Consider the following 18,484-nt stretch of genomic DNA (forward strand, 5'->3'; position numbering starts at 1 on the left):
TTAAATTCAGTAAAGTCAAAATTAAAGCCCTAACAAATAGTACTAAAATGTAGGTAATTGTTATGCCCTTAATATTGGTGTATATAGGGTTATGAATAGTCAACTTGTGGCTATCTTAATCCTTAATTAAGTAATTTTATCATTATTATATTATTATTTAGGTATGTAGGTTGGCCTAGGTGTTATGTAGGGTTGTGTCTATCTATATGAGCTTGTAAGTCTTATTTCAAGATCATATTGTGAAGTGTATTCTCATTGGAGATATTTGAAGGTTGCCCCCTTGAAGTGGGCTATTAATCTTAGTTATTATCAAGTATTTATATAATATTTCATATTATTTCTTCTATTGTGCAAGTTATTTCATTACAAATGGTATCAAAGCATGATCTCAGCACCATAGAGGCAAGATTTTTTCTCAACATTGGGAAAATTTTGGGAAGAGCATAAATTTCAGATTTTAGAAAAAATTCAAATATTTTTGAATGGTTTTTGAAGACCATATTAAAGAAGCTATAGTACAAAATTCAAGGAATTGGAGTAAATTTGAGCAAGTTATTGCAGAATTACTATTTCTACACAATTTATTGAGATCTTCATATCTCTCACATCCTATCAAATTGGAGAATAACTTGTATTTGGTTTTTGAATACATATTAGAAGAGCCTAAATTTCAAAGCTTTGAGAAATTGAAAAAAAATTAAGAAAGAAATTATAAAATTAGGAAAATTTTCTCTCAAGGGAGCAAATATGCTAATTTTTTTTGGATTTTTTCTGAATAAGGGTATCTTGGCCCTAATAAGTTACTGTAAAAGATAAATAAATAAATTAGAAAATTTACCTTTCATTTGTGTTATTTATTTCAAACATATTGGTTTCCATCATGACAGGGCCTTCAATAAGAGGCTAATAACCTAGAAGAAAAACTTGGAAATCCTCTGATCAAGATTTGGAAACAACAAAGGACAATAATCTCCATGAGGAACTAATTAAGTTCAAGGAAGAGGTTAAGAAGGATATGTATGACCTACAAGGAGATATATCAAATGTACAAATCATGTTAAGCACCTAGATGAATGAAACAAGGAAGGAGCTCTCAAGAAATCAAGGTGAAACCTTCAAGCTGACTATTAATGACACAAATTTTAATACTCCTACAAGATCTGGGAATTTTTTTCAAAAGGTGGATATGCACAAATTTGGTGGCTAGGATCCTCTAACATGGATAAATCAAATGGAGATTTTTTTTGAAGTACATTAAACCCCATATGGACAAAAGGTCACAATGGCTTCCCTTGCTTAGAACTAGAACAATTCATTTGGTATCATTGGCTTTGTACTCATAGGAGGAAAAAGGGCCTCACTATATCATGGCCAATTTCTATAGAAGAACTCCAAGTAGAATATAGCAATAGTGTGATAGAAAACTTCTTTAGCCAACTTTCTAAGCTTCAAAAAACAAGATCAATTAAGGATTATATACAAAAATTCCAAAATCTATCCTTAAGAGTGGATACAATTATAAAGGATAACTTGAATGATTTATTCTTGGGTGGTCTCAAGGATCACCTTCAACATGAGGTACACATGTTTTCTCCGAACTCATTAAATGAGTCTTTTATATTGGTACGCAAGGTAGAGGAGAAGTTCTTGATTCCTAGAAAGAAAGGGGCTAATGTGAGAAGTGAAAAAGGATGTTCAACAACTTCTCTTCTTCAACCTACTAGGTTGACTCCACAAAAAAAATGAGGACTAAAGAGAAAAAGGATTGGGTTTCAATTGTGATAGCAAATATAGTTGAGGACATAAATGTGTGAAAATAAATTGTTCTATAGTGAAGGTCCAAGTGAGGAAGAAGAGGATGAACCCATATTAGAGGAGTATAGGGGTTCAGGTGAGAAATCACATGATTCTCAACTAATAATTTCTTTTCATGGACTTTCAGGTTTTAGTGCACCACAAACTCTCAAGGTAGTGGATTTCTTAAAGAAGCAAAAAGTAACAGTGTTGACCAACTCAGGTAGTACTCATAGTTTCATCAACAAAAAGTTGGCAACTCTTCCAAATTTTTTATATATCCAACCCCAGAGTTTTAGGTTTTGATTTTAGATGGGGGCATAGTCATTTATTCAAGGAAGTGTAATAGCATCAAATTATCCATGGGAGATTATCAATTTGATACCCCAATGTATGTGATATCCATGGGTGTGGTGGATATTATTCTGGGAGTACAATGGCTTACTACATTGAGAATAATTAAGATGAACCTTCAAGAACTATTCATGTGATATCAATCAAAAGGAAAGTTAGTGGAGCTAAGGGGATTGATAGAAATATCCTCATAGATGGTAAGCTCTCATAAAGTGCAAAAGTTCATAAAGAAAGAAGCAAATGAATTTGTGGCCTAGCTATGTTCATTAAAAGTCTCTCAATCTATTGCTCTTATTCATCCAGATTTACAAGAAATAATTGATCATCATTCAATGATTCTTGGAGATATGCTTAAAGGACTTCTTCCTAAGAGGGATCATGACCATGCCATAAAACTAGTTCTAGGGAGCCAACCACTAAACATCAGGCCTTATAGGTACCCACACATACAAAAAATTAAGATAGAAAAAAATGTTGAGGAAATGCTAGAGGAAGTAATTATCAGGGATAGCCAAAGTGCTTACTCCTTGCCTATTATGATGGTGCATAAGAAGGATGAAACTTGGTGCATGTGTCTAGATTATAGAGTGCTCAATGAGTAAACCATTAAAGATAAGTTTTGTATTCTAGTCATCAGTGATCTTCTAGATGAATTAAATGAAGCTATTATTTTACCAAGTTAGATCTTAGATCAAGTTATCACCAAATTTGGATTAAGGATGTAGATATTTGCAAGATAGTATTTTTAACTCATGAGGGTCATTATAAATTTTTGGTGATGTCATTTAATCTTACCAATGCACCATCTACATTCCAAAGTTTGTTGAATTCCATTTTTAAGAAGTTCCTAAGAAATTTTGTGTTAGGGTTTATTCATGATATATTAATTTATATCATTAGGCATAGCCAAAGTGCTTACTCCTTGCCTATTGTGATGGTGCAGAAGAAGGATGAAACTTGGTGCATGTGTCTAGATTATAGAGTGCTCAATAAGTACACCATTAAAGATAAGTTTCCTATTCTAGTCATCGGTGATCTTCTAGATGAATTAAATGGATCTATTATTTTACCAAGTTAGATCTTAGATCATGTTATCACCAAATTTGAATTAAGGAGGAATATATTTGCAAGATAGTATTTTTAACTCATGAGGGTTATTATGAATTTTTGGTGATGTCATTCAATCTTACTAATGCACCACCTACATTTCAAATTTTGATGATTTCCATTTTTAAGTAGTTCCTAAGAAATTTTTTGTTAGTGTTTATTGATGATATATTAAATTATAGAAAGACCTAGGAAGAACATTTTCAGCATCTAGATCAAGCATTACAATTACTCAAAGATCATTGACTCTATGCTAAGTCATCCAAGTGTGCTTTTGGTCTTAAGGAGATAGAGTATTTGGGACACATAGTTTCACATGAAGAATTAAAGGTGGACCCTAACAAAATTAAGGCTATCATTGAATGGCTTATTCCAAAAACCATTAAGAAGTTGAGGGGTTTCTTAGGATTGAGAGCATAATATAGAAGATTTGTAAAGAATGGTCATATAGAAGCACCCCTTACCACTTTATTGAAGAAGGGTTCTTTTCATTGGAAGTAATCTAATAATGTAGAATTTGAGCAATTAAAGAAGGATATGTGTACAACTTTAGTGCTTGTCACTTTGGACTTCACCAAGGAATTATTTGTGGAATGTGATGCCTCTAGAAATAGGATCGGAGCAGTTCTCATGCAAGAAGGTCAACTAATTACTTTTGAGAGTTGCCAATTAAAATGTCAAAATCAACTAAAACCTATTTATGAGAAGGAAATACTAGCAATCCTTCATGCAATTAAAAAATGGATGCCTTATTTAATGGGTTGACACTTCAAGGTTAAGACATATCCTGATAGCCTAATTTTTTTGGGAATAAAGACTATCTTTAGAAGAGCAACAAAAATGGGTCTCTAAGATGTTAGGACATGACTTTGAAATTGTATACAAGAAAGGGAAGAAAAATATTGTGGCCAATGTACTTTCCAGGAAGGATGAAAAAAGATGAAGCCTTATTGTGTGCCCTTTCAATATTACAAGAAAATTGGGTGGTAGAAGCCAAAGAATAGTGGAAAAATGATGCTACAATAAGTAATCTCATCCAACAAATAGAAAGTGACCCTAGTAGTTCAGATAAGTTTTGTTTAAAGGGGGATATTCTTTAGTATAAAGAGCACTTGTATCTCTGCAAGAATTACACTCTTAAACACAAGATTCTAAAAGAACTACATGATTCCCCAATTGGTGGTCATTCAAGATTTTTTAAGATATATGATCATGTCAAGGAAGATCATTTGTAGGAATGGATAAAAGGTGATGTTCAAAAATTTGTGGTTGAATGTTTGATTTTTCAAAGAAATAAGGGGGAAACAATTAAGACACTAGATCTCGTGTAGTCATTATCTATTCCTAGCTAACATTGGGAAGAGGTATCCATGGACTTCATAAGAGGGCTTCTCAAATCTAAAGGTCATAATGTCATCATGGTAGTAATTGATTGCCTCACTAAATATGCCGATTTCATTTCATTATCACATCCTTTTACAAAAATTATATTGGAAAAAGTTTTCTTGGAGAATATCCAAAAGCTACATGGTACACCTAAGGTTATTGTTAGTGATCATGATCCTATTATTACTAGTCACTTTTGGAAAGATGTATTCTCATGTTTGGGTACTCAATTGGATCATAGTCAATCAGATGGGAAAATCAAGGTTGTTAATAAATGTTTGGAAGGATATCTACATTGTTTCACTTCAAAAAATAAATCTCAATGGGTACATTGGCTAACTCTTTCAAAATGGTGGTACAATACTTTTTTTCATAGCTCAAAAAATGTCTCCTTTTTTGGCACTTTATGGATATCATCTTCCTTCCTTCACATCATCATTAAAGGTGTCACTAAGAGTTTAGGTAGTAGAGGACCACTTGCTTCATCAAAAATAAGTACTTTTAGGACTCAAGGAGAATTTACCTATGGCACAATATTGAATAAAACAACAAGCAGATCAACATTGTAGTGAAAGAAATTTTGAAGTTGGGGGCTTTGTCTTCTTGAGATTTTAGCCTTTTTAACAAATCTCAATGAAGAAACAAAAAAATAATAATAAGTTGTCCCCAAGATATTATGGACCATACCATATGATGCAAAATATTGGTAGTGTTTCCTACAAGCTTGAGTTGCCACCAAAAAAAAGGATACATCTTGATGTAGGGGCATCCTGAGTGTAAGGGCAATCTTGCCTCATCCAAAAATATTTTTATTATCATTCCTTTCTATTTTAATAAGGACTAGAAAATAGGGTGGTTACTATTTATGGAAACTTTATATTTTTAGTAAGTTTGTCTTATGAGCTCTGAATGTTTTCATTTTCTATAGGAAGGTTCATTTTAGAGATATGAGCCCACCATAAAAATCTCATTGCTCCAACTTAAGTATCAGAGAAGTTATTTTGGATTTTCAAAGAAATAATTTAGAAAAAAATCTTCAGGCTCATTGGTGGAGGTCTTAGAGTGCCCAGATTAGGTCCCAAAACTTAATGTAAGGGTGCTAGCATAGTTTCAAACCTGTATATCAGAAGCTAGCATTTCTAAAAAGTGGTTATTATAGCCAATCAAAGAAATGGTTCATGAGTTATGGCCTTCTAAAGTTGGGCTACCTAAAATTTCTAAAATAATTGTCAAAGATATATTTGGCTGACTTTGTATGTGTTCTTAGGGTCTATCGGCCCTAGATATTAAGTTTGAGAATCTAGAACCTTCCCATGTAGCATAAAACTACCTATTTAAGAAAGGCATGAACATTTTCTAGAGCAACTTTGGGTGATAGTTCACAATTTGTCTTGCAAATTACTATACTGAAGGCACCCATGTGGGTTAGCATATTGTACTTATCAATTCTATAATTCTACATTTGTGGTGCAAATAAGAAGTCCATATTTTGTTCTCACATTTTCTATTGTTTCTATGTTTCTGTTATAATTTTATGGTATTGAGGGGAGCTCCCTGCATCAAGTGGTATTAGAGCTAGAGTTCTTGAGTGTGTGGATAGATCACTAAATATGAGGTAGTTCACACCAAGATCGTAGTTTGGGTTGAGCATGTATACAGATCACTGATTGTGAAGCAGTTTGCATTATGGTTTTAGTGGAAGAGCAAAAATGCCTCTATGAAGAGAGCATGACGGAAGAGCTATAGGTGTTACACTTGAGGGTTTCTGAGCCCTCCAAAGACAAATGCAAACATTAGAAGAATGAATCTTTTGATAAGAGATGAAAGCGAGAATGAGGATGAAGTAGAGGCAGTTCTAAATCTAGAGGAAGAGAGGCTTTTTAGCACCATCTCCAAGATTGAAAAAAGACCTAAGTTTGAGGTTCCCACATTTTTGTGAAATCTTAATCCAAAGGAGCTAATCAATTGGATCAATGAACTAGAGGAGTACTTTGAATATGAAGATATTGATGATCTTGATAGGGTCAAGTTTTCAAAGGAAAAACTAAAATGACATGTGAAAATCTAGTAGTAAGAGGTTTAGTTGGAATGAAATAGAAAGGGAAAGGAAAAATTCACCAGATGGGATCAAATGAAAGATAAAATAAAATGATAATTCATTCCCATGGATTATGAGCTTGATCTATTGAAGAAGATGCAAGGGTTGAAGCAAGTAGAAAAATCTATTCAAGAGTATACTAAAGAGTTCTACTGAGTTCTCATTATAAATGGCCTTGTAGAAGATGATAAGGAGAAATTCTTCCATTATCTTAATGGGTTAAGACCCAACATTTAGGATTAGCTAAGTTTGGTTTGAATGAGTAGTATTGAGGAGGTATACTATCTTTCCCTAAGAGTTGAGGAGAAACTGAGCAGGAAGTTTGACAGTAAGAATAGTGGAAGAGGTCACAGTGGAAGATCTGGTGCATTATCTTATGGTGGCTATAATGATGATCAAAAAAAAAAGAATGAGGCTGGAAGTAGTAGTCAGAACTAGAGGGGAAACAATTTCAATCATTTCCATGATTTGAACAATTAAGACCAAACAGGAAGAGATAGACAACAAGGATTTGGAAGAGGAGGATTTTGTGGAAAAAATTTTCACTATAGAGAAGAAGGACATAGAGCATTTGAATGTACCCAACACCAAGGAAGGATAGATCGAAGAATAGAAGGTTAGGCAAGAGTTGCACATGTTGATGAAGATGCTAGATCCTCAAATTTTGAAGATGCTAAAAGAGGAGAAATCCTAGTTAACTAAAGAGTCTTGCTAAGTGGTGATAATGAACCTAAGCAAAGAAGGAGCTTGTTTCACACAAGGTGTGGATGTGAAGATAAGTATTGTGATGTGATCATTGATGATGGAAGTACTGACAATCTGGTGTTATAAATTATGATCACCAAGTTGAAGCTGAAGAGGTAGAAACACCTACTTCTATACCATATTGCATGGGTGCAAGATGACCACAAGGTCATGGTCAATGAGCAATGCTCAGTGAAGTTGAAGATTGGAAGCTACTAGGATGAGGTACTATGCAATATCATACCTATGGACATATGTCATATGTTTTTGGGAAGGCCATGGTAGTTTAATAGGCATGTTGTACATGATGGGTGAGAAAATACCTACACTCTAACTAAGTATGGAGTGAAACATAAGTTGAAGTAATTGAAGGATAAAGAAGAAAAAGTATGTAGTGTTGCCAAAATATGTTTTGTTGATGGAAAAGAGTTTCTTAAAGGTATGAAACATGAGCATATATTTTTTCTATAATTCCTAAAGATAGTAAAGAAGAAGTAGAGGAGGTACCTCCAAAAGTTGTAGATATGATGGAAGAGTTTTTTGATATTTGTATCAGATAATGTACTTGATGGATTGCCCCTAATGAGGAAGATTAGTCACCACATCGATTTGGTTCTAGGAGCTAGTTTTCCAAACAAGGTAGTGCATAGAATAACACCAGTAGAAAGTGAAGAGTTGAATAGGCCAGTTCAAGAGTTGTTGCAAAAGGAGTTGAATCGAGAGATTCTAAGTCAATGTGTTGTACCAGTAGTATTAGTACCAAAGAAGAATGGAGAATGGAGGATGTGCAAAAATTCTCATGCTATCAACAAGATCATAATAACATATAGATTTCCATTGTCTAGGATGGATGGTATTATGGACTATTTGAGTGGAGCTAAGTATTTCACAAAAATAGATCTGAACAATGGGTACCATTAGATTCGTATCAAAGAAGGTGATGAGCAGAAGACTACTTTCAAGATAAGGGAAGGATTATATGAGTGGTTAGTCATGCCTTTTGGGCTAACCAATGCACCAAGCACTTTCATGAGGCTCATGAATGAGGTACTAAAGGAATTTCTAAATAAGTTTGTCATTGTTTACCTAGATGATATATTGACCTTTAGTAAGACATTAGAGGAGCATTTGATTCATATTTACAAGGTGTTTGATAAGTTAAGGGAAGAAAAGTTGCTGATAAACCTAAAGAAGTCCAATTTTTTAAAGAAAGAATTGGTGTACCTAGGATTTGTAGTCTTGGGAGAAGGTATAAAAATGGACCCAGAGAAAGTTAAGGCTATCCTTGAATGGCCCACTCTAAGAAGTGTGATAGAAGTAAGATCTTTTCATGGATTGGCTTAGATCATATGCATATCAGTTTTCTATAGGTAGTAGAGGCTTTAGACATTTCATTTCTCGGTGAGAATGGACATAGTAGAGCCTTGCATCTTCATTATTTTATTCCCCATAGAATAATTGAAGCCTCACATTGAAACAAGTAATAGATGATATGTTGATCTTTAGTAAGTTATTAGAGGAACATTTGATTCATATTTGCAAAAACTCTAATTTTTAAAAGAAAGAGTTGGTATACCTGGAATTTGTAGTCTTAGGAAAATGTCTGAAAATGGACCTAGAGAAAGTGAAGGCTATACTTGAATAGCCTACTCCAAGGAGTGCGATAGAAGTAAGATCTTTTCATGGATTGACTACATTTTTGAGAAAGTTTATAAGAAGTTTTACCAGTATTTGTGGACCCTTGATTCAAGCAATGGGAGGGGATAGGAAAGAGTTTAAGTGGATTATAAGAGTAGATAAGAGTTTTAAGCAATTGAAATGGAAAGTTACTAAGCAACCATTTTTAGCACTTATTGGTTTTAACAAGGTGTTTCGAGTAGACTGTGATGCTAGTGGTACTACAATAGGAGTTGGTTTGAGCCAAGAAGGTAGACCTATTGCTTATTTTAGTGAGAAATTGAATAATGCAAAATGAAAATATTCTATTGATGATCAGGAATTTTATGATATAGTTAAAGCATTGAAGAAGTGGAGACACTATCTTCTTCCTAAGGAGTTTGTTTTGTATACTGATCATCAAGCTTTGCAATATTTGAATAGTCAAGTAAAATTGAACCAAAGGCATTTAAAGTGGGTTGAGTTATTGTAGAGTTATACATTTTTTTTGAAACACAAGAGTGGGAAGTCTAACAAAGTTGCAAATGCTCTTAGTAGAAGATGACTTTTGCTAACAAAAATGTAGATAGAGGTGGTTGAGTTCAAAGAACTTAGTACTTTGTATCTAGATGACCCTAATTTTGGTCAAGTGTGGAAGGCTTTTATAGAACCTGGTACACTTGATAGGATAAAGTGGTTGGATTTCATGATCCAAGATAATATGTTGTTCAAAGAAAGCTAGTTCTACATTCCTAGAAGTTCAATTAGAGAGAATCTCATCATGGAGAAGCATAATGGATGATTGGCTAGACATTCTGGTAGAGATAAAACCATAGCTTTGGTTTCTAAAAAATACTACTAGCTAGAGTTTTTGTTTAGTGTGGAGCCTGATTAGTCCCCAAGTGGGAGATTGTTAGATTGTAGTGATTGATCAAGAAAGTACTGTACATACTTTATAAATTCTTTGGGCCCTATTTTATCAGGATTTTCAGCTGACATGTAATTATTAATTATAACCCAAAACTAGTAAAAATACTTTTCTAAAAGGGCTTAGGGTTAGGGATTGTTTTAGGGTAGTGATGCAAAAAAAATTTCTTGCAGTAGTATTGAGCTATAAGGGATTATGGATTGTAATTAGGTTGTAATCACTTGATCATAATAGTATTGGACTTGTTGTTTGGTGGACATAGCTCAGGGATTGGGAGAACCAAATTAAATCTTGGTGTCTTGTGTTCTTTTCTATGTGATCTATTATTTTTTGATATTGGTTATATTTGCATGTAATTCTTATTTTTGTTCATAGTTCAATCCTAACAAATGGTATCAGAGCAATTTTTTTTCAATTATCCTCTATAGGAAAGTCTCATGATTGAGTGGGATTCTCATGGTCAAGTGGTAGTAGTGGTAGATGAGGGTAAGCTTAGGGTTGACATGTTTAATGGGAGGAAATTTCAATTATGGAATATGCAAATCGAAGACTATCTTTATCTGAAGGATTTATAGAAGCCATTGGAAGGAAAAGCAAAGAATTAGGGATCTATGTCAAATGATGACTGGGATCTTTTGGATAGAAAGGAACTTAGAAGCATTCAATTATACCTGACACCATTAGTGGTATTTAATATTACAAAAGTGAAGACAATAGAAGAGTTGATGCAAACCCTAGTGAAATTGTATGAAAAGCCTTCCACTTCAAACAAGGTATTTCTCATGAAGTGTTTATTTAATATGAAAATGACAAAAGGTGGATCTATTGCAAATCATTTAAATGAATTTAATACTATTACTAGTCAGTTATCTTTTGTGGGTATCAATTTTGATTAAAAAATTAGGGCTCTCTTGATTTTGTGTTTTTTGCCTAAAAGTTGGAATGGCTTGGTAACGGTTATTCTGGATCTAGTACTCTAAAATATGATAATGTGATTGGTTTTATTTTGAGTGAGGAAACTCATAGGAAATCCTCATGCAAATCTACATTTGGAAGTTGTTTGAATGCACAAAGTCAAGGCAGAACAACTGAGAGAGGAAGTGATTCTAGAAATCATGGGAAATCAAGAGGAAAGTCAAAGAGAAGGAGGTCTCAATTGAGAGGATTGAACGACTACTAGTACTATGGAAAACTAGGGTATAAAAAGAAATATTTTTGGAATCAAAAGAAAAATAAAAGAGATAAAATAGATGGAGACAAGGAGGAAAATGTGGTAAGTAACAAATCCAAAGAGGATGCTTTGCTTTTGTCTTTGGAAAGTGTTGATTATTCATAGGTTTTAGATTTTGGTTCTTCATTTCATGCTACACCTCATAGAGGTTATTTCATTGATTATGTCCAAGGGGATTTTGGACTTGTTTATTTGGTGGATAATGAACCCTATTGAATTTTTGGAAAGGGAAAAATTAAGATTAAGTTGTAGAATGAGAATAATTGGCTACTACATGAGGTAAGACATGTTCCAATGCTTAGTAGGAATTTAATTTTAGTAGGGCAACTTGATGATGAGGGTTCTGTAATTACTTTTAATGATAAAAATTGGAAGGTCTCAAAAGGTTTCCTTGTAGTAGAAAAAGGTGTGAAAGTAGGCACCTTATATCTTTTTACAAGTCATATTGTTCCTGCTACTTTAATTATTCTAGAGAAAAATAGATGTTTAGGAACAATTGTTGTAGTTGAGTAGGGAGAACAAATAGCTACTATAAATTCTAATACAGCATTATGGAACAACAGACTTAGGCACATGAGTGAGAAAGGTATGAAAGTGCTTTATTCAAAGAAAGTTTTACCAGGTCTGAAATGTGTTAATATGGATTTGTATGAAAGTTGTGCGTATAGAAAACAAAAGAGAGTGAGTTTTGTGAAGATTAGGAAGGAAAATAAAAAGGAGAAATTAGAGCTTGTGCATACCAATGTATGGGGACTAGCTCAGGTATCCTTCCTTGGTGGCTCTCATTATTATGTTACCTTTATTGATGATGCAATTCTTTAGACAAAAATTTGATGTATTTTAAACTTTTAAGAAATGGAAATACTTGGTTGAAAATGAGACTAGCAAGAAATTAAAATGTCTCAAATCTAATAATGGTGGTGAGTATTATAGTCATGAATTTGAAGATTATTGCTCCACTAATGGTATTCATAGACAAAAAACTATTCCAAGGACTCCATAGGAAAATGGAGTGGTTAAACACATGAATAGGACTATAATGGAGCGTGCAAGGAGCATGAGGTTGCATGTTGGGTTTCCCTTACACATGTGGGTGGAGGCTATCAGTACTACTATATATTTGATTAATAGAGGTCCCTCTACTCCGTTGGGTTGTGTTATTCTAGAATAAGCATGGACTAGTAAGAAGGTGAGTTATTCTTTTCTCAAAACGTTTAGTTATCAAGCATTTTCTCACATAGATTCTAAAAATAGAACCAAGCTGGAAGCTAAGTCAAAGAAATGTGTATTTGTTGGATATGGCATTAATGAATTTAGTTCTAGGCTTTGAGATTTTGAAAATCATAAAACTGTAAGAAGTAGGGATGTCATATTCAATGAGAAAGTATTGTACAAAGACCTGTTATAGCAATATGAGAAGAAAGAATATGATTATGTAGTGTTTGATGATACTCCAATAGATGATGTTCTAGCCATTCCTTTTGATGTGCAAAAATTGCAACAACAAATACTACACACACTAGTGAATGTTAGATGGTCAACAAGGAAAATTAGACCTCTAGAAATATTTTCTCCCTCTTTGTATTCTATTTTACTAACAGATGCTGGTGAACCTAAATGTTATGATGAAGCTATGTAGGTGGATACTAAGATTCATTGAGAGTCTACAATGACAGATGAAATGGACTCTTTGCTGAAAAATAAGACATGGGATTTATGCAAGTTTTCTGTAGGTAAAATGGCTTTACAGAATAAGTGGGTTTACAAGTTAAAAGAAGAGGACAAAGGTAAGAAAATATTCAAAGCCAGGTTAGTTGTAAAATAATTTTCATAGAAAAAATGCATTAATCTTGATGAGATATTGTCTTCTATTTCTAAGATGACTTCTATCTATACTATTTTTACTATTGTGGCTACTAAAGATTTGTATTTAGAGAAACTTGATGTTAAAATAGCCTTTCTTCATGATGATTTGGATGAAGAGATACATATGGCTTAGCCATAGGGATTTGAGGTCAAAGGTAAGGAAAACTTAGTGTGGAAATTGAAGAAAAGTTTATATGGCTTGAAGCAAGCACCTCGGCAATGGTATCTAAAATTTAATAGTTTTATGCATGAGCATAGATATAGTAGGTGTTATTCAGATCATTGTGTTTAATTTAAGAGGTTGGATGATGATAGCTACATTATTTTATGTTTATATTTCATGATATGCTTGTACCTAGGTCTAACATGGATCATATTAAGGGGCTAAAATGCTAGTTAGCACATGTATTTTCTATGAAGGATTTGGGGGTAGCAAAAAAAATCTTTGGTATGAAGATTTATAGAGATAGGAAGAATAGAAAATTGATGCTATCTTAGGCTAATTATGTTGAGAAGGTGTTGTAGTTTTTCTCTATGGAGAATGCTAAAGCTATTAGCACACCTTTACCTGGTCATTTGAGGTTGACTAAGGAGATGTGTCTCAAGACATAAGAAGAGGAGGAGAAGATCTCAAAGGTACCCTATGCTTTATCTATAGGAAGCTTGATGTATGTTATGGGATGTACAAGGCTAGATATTACAGATGTAGTGGGAGTCATTAGTGGGTATATGAGTCATCTAGGAATTGAGCATTGGAATCTAGTCAAATGGATTCTCAAATATTTGAGAGGAACATCCAATAAGTGTTTACACTTTGGGGGCTCTACTACTAATTTACAAGGTTATGTTGACTCAAATTTGGTAGGGGATATTGATACTAGGTTGAGTACTACAAGTTACATCTTTACTATTGGTGGGGCAGCCATGAACTAGGTCTCTAGGTTATAGAAGGTTAATGCTTTATCTACTATAGAGGCAGAGTATGTTGCTACTACAGTGGCAACTAAGGAGATGATATGGCTTCAGTTCCTCTTGGAAGAATTAGGACCACCCTCAAAAGTATAATTATATATTTACAGATAGTTAGAGTGCCATTCATCTTGTAAAAAATTTACATCTGCATTCAAAGACAAAACATATACAGTTGTGGTACCGGTTGGGACTCAAAATTGAACCCCTAATTTTACGTACCATTGAAGAAATCAAGCTCTATAAAAGATTTCTCGTGCATGCATACCTAAATAAGGGGTGTTTAATGTTTCTAACACCTTGCATTCAGCATAACCACTTCTCCCATGATGATAAATTGTCATTTAGATCCATTTCGTGAAGTCCCATTTTGAGCAATTTCCAAATTTGTAGTTTTGCCCAAGTGTCAAACAGTGATAGGAGGCTATGTTTGCAATTGAATATCTCACACCTAATAATGTTTCATGACTCACCAATTTGGGAGTGTTTAGTGTCCATATTTGAGAGCCTATGTTTCATATTTCAAGTCATTTTGAATTTGTTTGACTTGGTTTCAAATCCCTCAAATTTGGTCATTTATTGTTGTCATGTTGATGCAATTTGTTCAGAATTCTAGAGGTCCTATTTGACTTGTTATAGATTTGACATAATTTATTAAAATGATAAAATTACTTTTGAATTGCATTTTAGAGGTTAGAGACCTAATATGTTTCATTTTTGAGCTTATGATGAATTTGTTTGATCTATTTTTGAACATGATTCCAAATGCAAATTGTAACTTTTTATTGGTGTCAGTAATTATAGATTAGTTGGTACCCTTGTTTATGATACCATATCTCTAAATATATGAAATTTGAGATTAAATGGATTGTATCACTATGTTGTACTCTAAAAATACTTTAAGTATCCCAATTTTCAAATCTTGATGAATCCGTCTACACACTTTACCAAGTCCATTCTATTTGCAAAAATTGTTTATCTGACATTGTTTCTAGTTAGTAAATTCTAAGTAGCGTACTTTGACCATTCATTAAAAATTTTCCATTATTCATCATGATCCCTAATCATAGATTTATATTATCCTCATGAAAGTGAACTAATTCCCCAATTTTTATGCCCCCAAGTGTTACTTTACACAAATTTTGAAGCCAAATCCAAATGCATTTTATGGTTTTCTGACATGTTTTCTTCTAGGCAGTTAGGAGAGGGCAACCTTTATAGTCAATATCTTTTGATTAAGAATTCATTATGAGACGAGATTTGAAAAGGTGCAAGAATGAAGAGAAGACAACTAGTATGTTCAATCTCATAGTCCACTCAAGTGTTTTTGTCAATTTTTAAAGCTAGTCAAAAGACCCCTTGGCACTAAATTGATAATTGGTAGAAAGTTGTAAATTGAGTTAAAAAATGATGGCTCAGTGATTAGGTTTAGAATTTATCAATATTTTATGTTCATTAGAGCATTTTAAGAAGTCAGTTGTTTGAAAACAATTTTTTTTAGCCGAACCCATTTTGGGGTTCGACTGACTATTTCAAACTGATGGGATATCTTGGGATCCTAAAGACACCTTGAGTTTTAAACTGAAAATGATTTATAAAGGAATCACATGGGGATCAAGTGTAAAAAATTTCATCTTTTGAGGGTAGCTAAATATATGGAATTGTATGCATAGCAAAGATCAAAGTATGTCATTGATAAATAAGATTAGTAATTTCATTTTTTAAACAAAAGTTTTGTGAATCCAACCATATCATTTTGCACACGACCAATGATTTTGAGATCAATTGGTATTCTCCTTCTCGACTAGTTAGCATCAGAGAAATGCTTTGCATTGTGTTACATATTATTAGGTAGGATTAAGGTTCTTCTTGCTAAGGATCTCTCTATAATAGTTGTTGTAGTTAGTTTCTTGCATTCATTAATAAGGTGGCTAGACAAAGGGTGGGTGGATGAACCACTATGATAAAAAAAGGGAAATGATGAAGTGATTTTATGATTCAGGTGAGTGGATGGACCGAGAAAGATAGATTTATTTGTTGGTAGTAAGCCATCCCACCCTAACTCACTGATTGGGGAGGATGCTTATAGGTCAAGGAACACACAATCGTAGGAATAGAAGAGAAGGGAGTAGGTTGGTTGTGCCTACTAGATGGAAGCTCAAACCCATTAATCTCTAACTTATGTGTTTCATTAACCCCAGTCAATTAGCCTGATTCACTCCCATGAATGAAGAATCATGCATAGAAAGAAGTTGACCATGTGTTGTGGTCCTACAACACATGCCCCATTCCCTATGAGGAATGGGGGCCCCCTACTTTTTTCAAGTCCCTAAATGCATGATCTGGGAGATATTTTAAAAGTTGAAAAGTTGAAAAACCAAAAAAAAATTAAAATGATTTAAAAAGATATAAAAAATATAAAATTGAAAATAAAATGCGCACCACATGTGAGGTGCGAGGCATGCACCACCCACGTGGTCTGCACCGCACAACATGTGGGTAGGTGGGGTTATAAAAACCCCTACCTCCCCCAATAATCCTTATCTTTGTTTTCATTTTGTATTGTTTTGCACCACATTTCAAACTTGTGAGGGCTTACTGCATCAGGTGTGCGTTTTGCACCTACACCACACGTGTGTCACATACCGATGTACCTTCAAATCATGCATGTGCCCTAGCACCATTGTGCATAGTAGCATGCCTTCAACTTGCCCTTGCACCTAGGTACATCGACATTACACCCACCGCACCTCCAAAACACTCACTCTGTGCATTGCACCACTTGCCGCTCGTGCTTCACACCCGCCTACCCACTTCACACACACACACTTCTGCCTCCAAGAGCAAAAAAATCCTAAAAAATTATAAAATTTTAAATTTATATATATATATATATATAATTTTAAATTTATATATATATATATATATATATATATATATATATAATTTTAAAAATAAAAAGTAAAAAATAATAATAAAAAATAAAGAGAGCGTACCTTATTTATTTTGCATTAAATGAAAGAGGAATTAATTTTTTTTTTTGTGTTTTTTCTTTTAAGTTTTTTTTTTGAGCTAATAAACATTTTGTGTGTGTCGTGCAGGTTAAATGGCACCAAAGCCCATTATGTTATAATTCCAAGGTGTGCCATTGAAGTCGAGGTTCCATGATGATCATGCAAAAATCAAAGACACATATTTGGGACATACAAACTTGGGAGAGTTCCTCAGAATCTGCAACAAACCCACTAAGAGATCTACCTTGGTATAATTTTTTATCTGATCTAGGTTGGTAAGCATAGCTTCACATCTAGTATCAGTATAGTTAGTGGAGTTGATCATGACACTAGTGTAAAATTTCATTCTTGAAGAGAGAATGGTTAAGAGTGTGATAGGGGAAGTTGTATTGAACCTTTGACTTGACAACATTGAAAGGGTCTTCCATCTCCCAAGGGTAGAATAGTTCATAAGACTCTCATATGAAGAAGTAGAGAGGTGGTCTAGGGAACACCAAAAAGAGGGAATGGAAATCATTCAATCATCTTACCTCATTGAGAAGCCTCCTCGGAGTAGGATAATAGGAAAGATGGAAATGACTAGGGGATATATGAAGGAGGATATTGGCTATTCCATCATTCTTTGAGCAGAGCCATGGTTCTACCAGTAGCTAGCCACCTCAGCACTTTTATGGTCAATTTCATTGAGACAATTAGGACAGCAAGGATGCCACTAGACTGGGTGACCACACTAAGTGAAAGCTTGTGTGAGAAATTGGGGGTAGTTAAAGACAAGAAGAAGTTCTATATGACTTGTTATATGGTATATCTACTAGCATCAAGGGTCACAAACTACCCCAATTTGTATAAAAGAGGCAATATGTACGATCCTAATGCCTGGCCCTATATTGTCTACCCTCAGCTGGTGAGGAAGAAGCTTTTCACACAGAGTAAGGAGTATAGAATCGTGAATGATGCATTCATTTTTGTGGTCATCCAATTCATAGAGGGAGATTATGAAAAGAGGTTATCCAATGAGGAAAAAGCACAGATAATAGCTCTTAGGGCCTACTTCATCCAATTTAAGACATTCACATATCTTCAGGTAGCTAGTGCATCTATCAACCCTAAAAATCTATTGAGATATCCTAGTGACAAGCTAGTGTTATTAGAAATGGCACAACTAATTGAATCTACATATGAGAGGATGAAGAGACAATGGAGAACTTGTTGGGCATGGCCCTTGGTCATAGGACTATATCAGGTGAAATGGAAACAATATATTTTTTCTTTTGAATGGGAATGGGAGAATTATCCCCTCGAAGAATAAAATTCCCCTAGGCCATACTTTGATAATA

The sequence above is a fragment of the Cupressus sempervirens genome, chromosome 11 (genome assembly GCF_028749045.1).
Source record: "Cupressus sempervirens isolate cs-2001-9-10 chromosome 11, ASM2874904v1, whole genome shotgun sequence".
Lineage (NCBI taxonomy): Eukaryota > Viridiplantae > Streptophyta > Pinopsida > Cupressales > Cupressaceae > Cupressus > Cupressus sempervirens.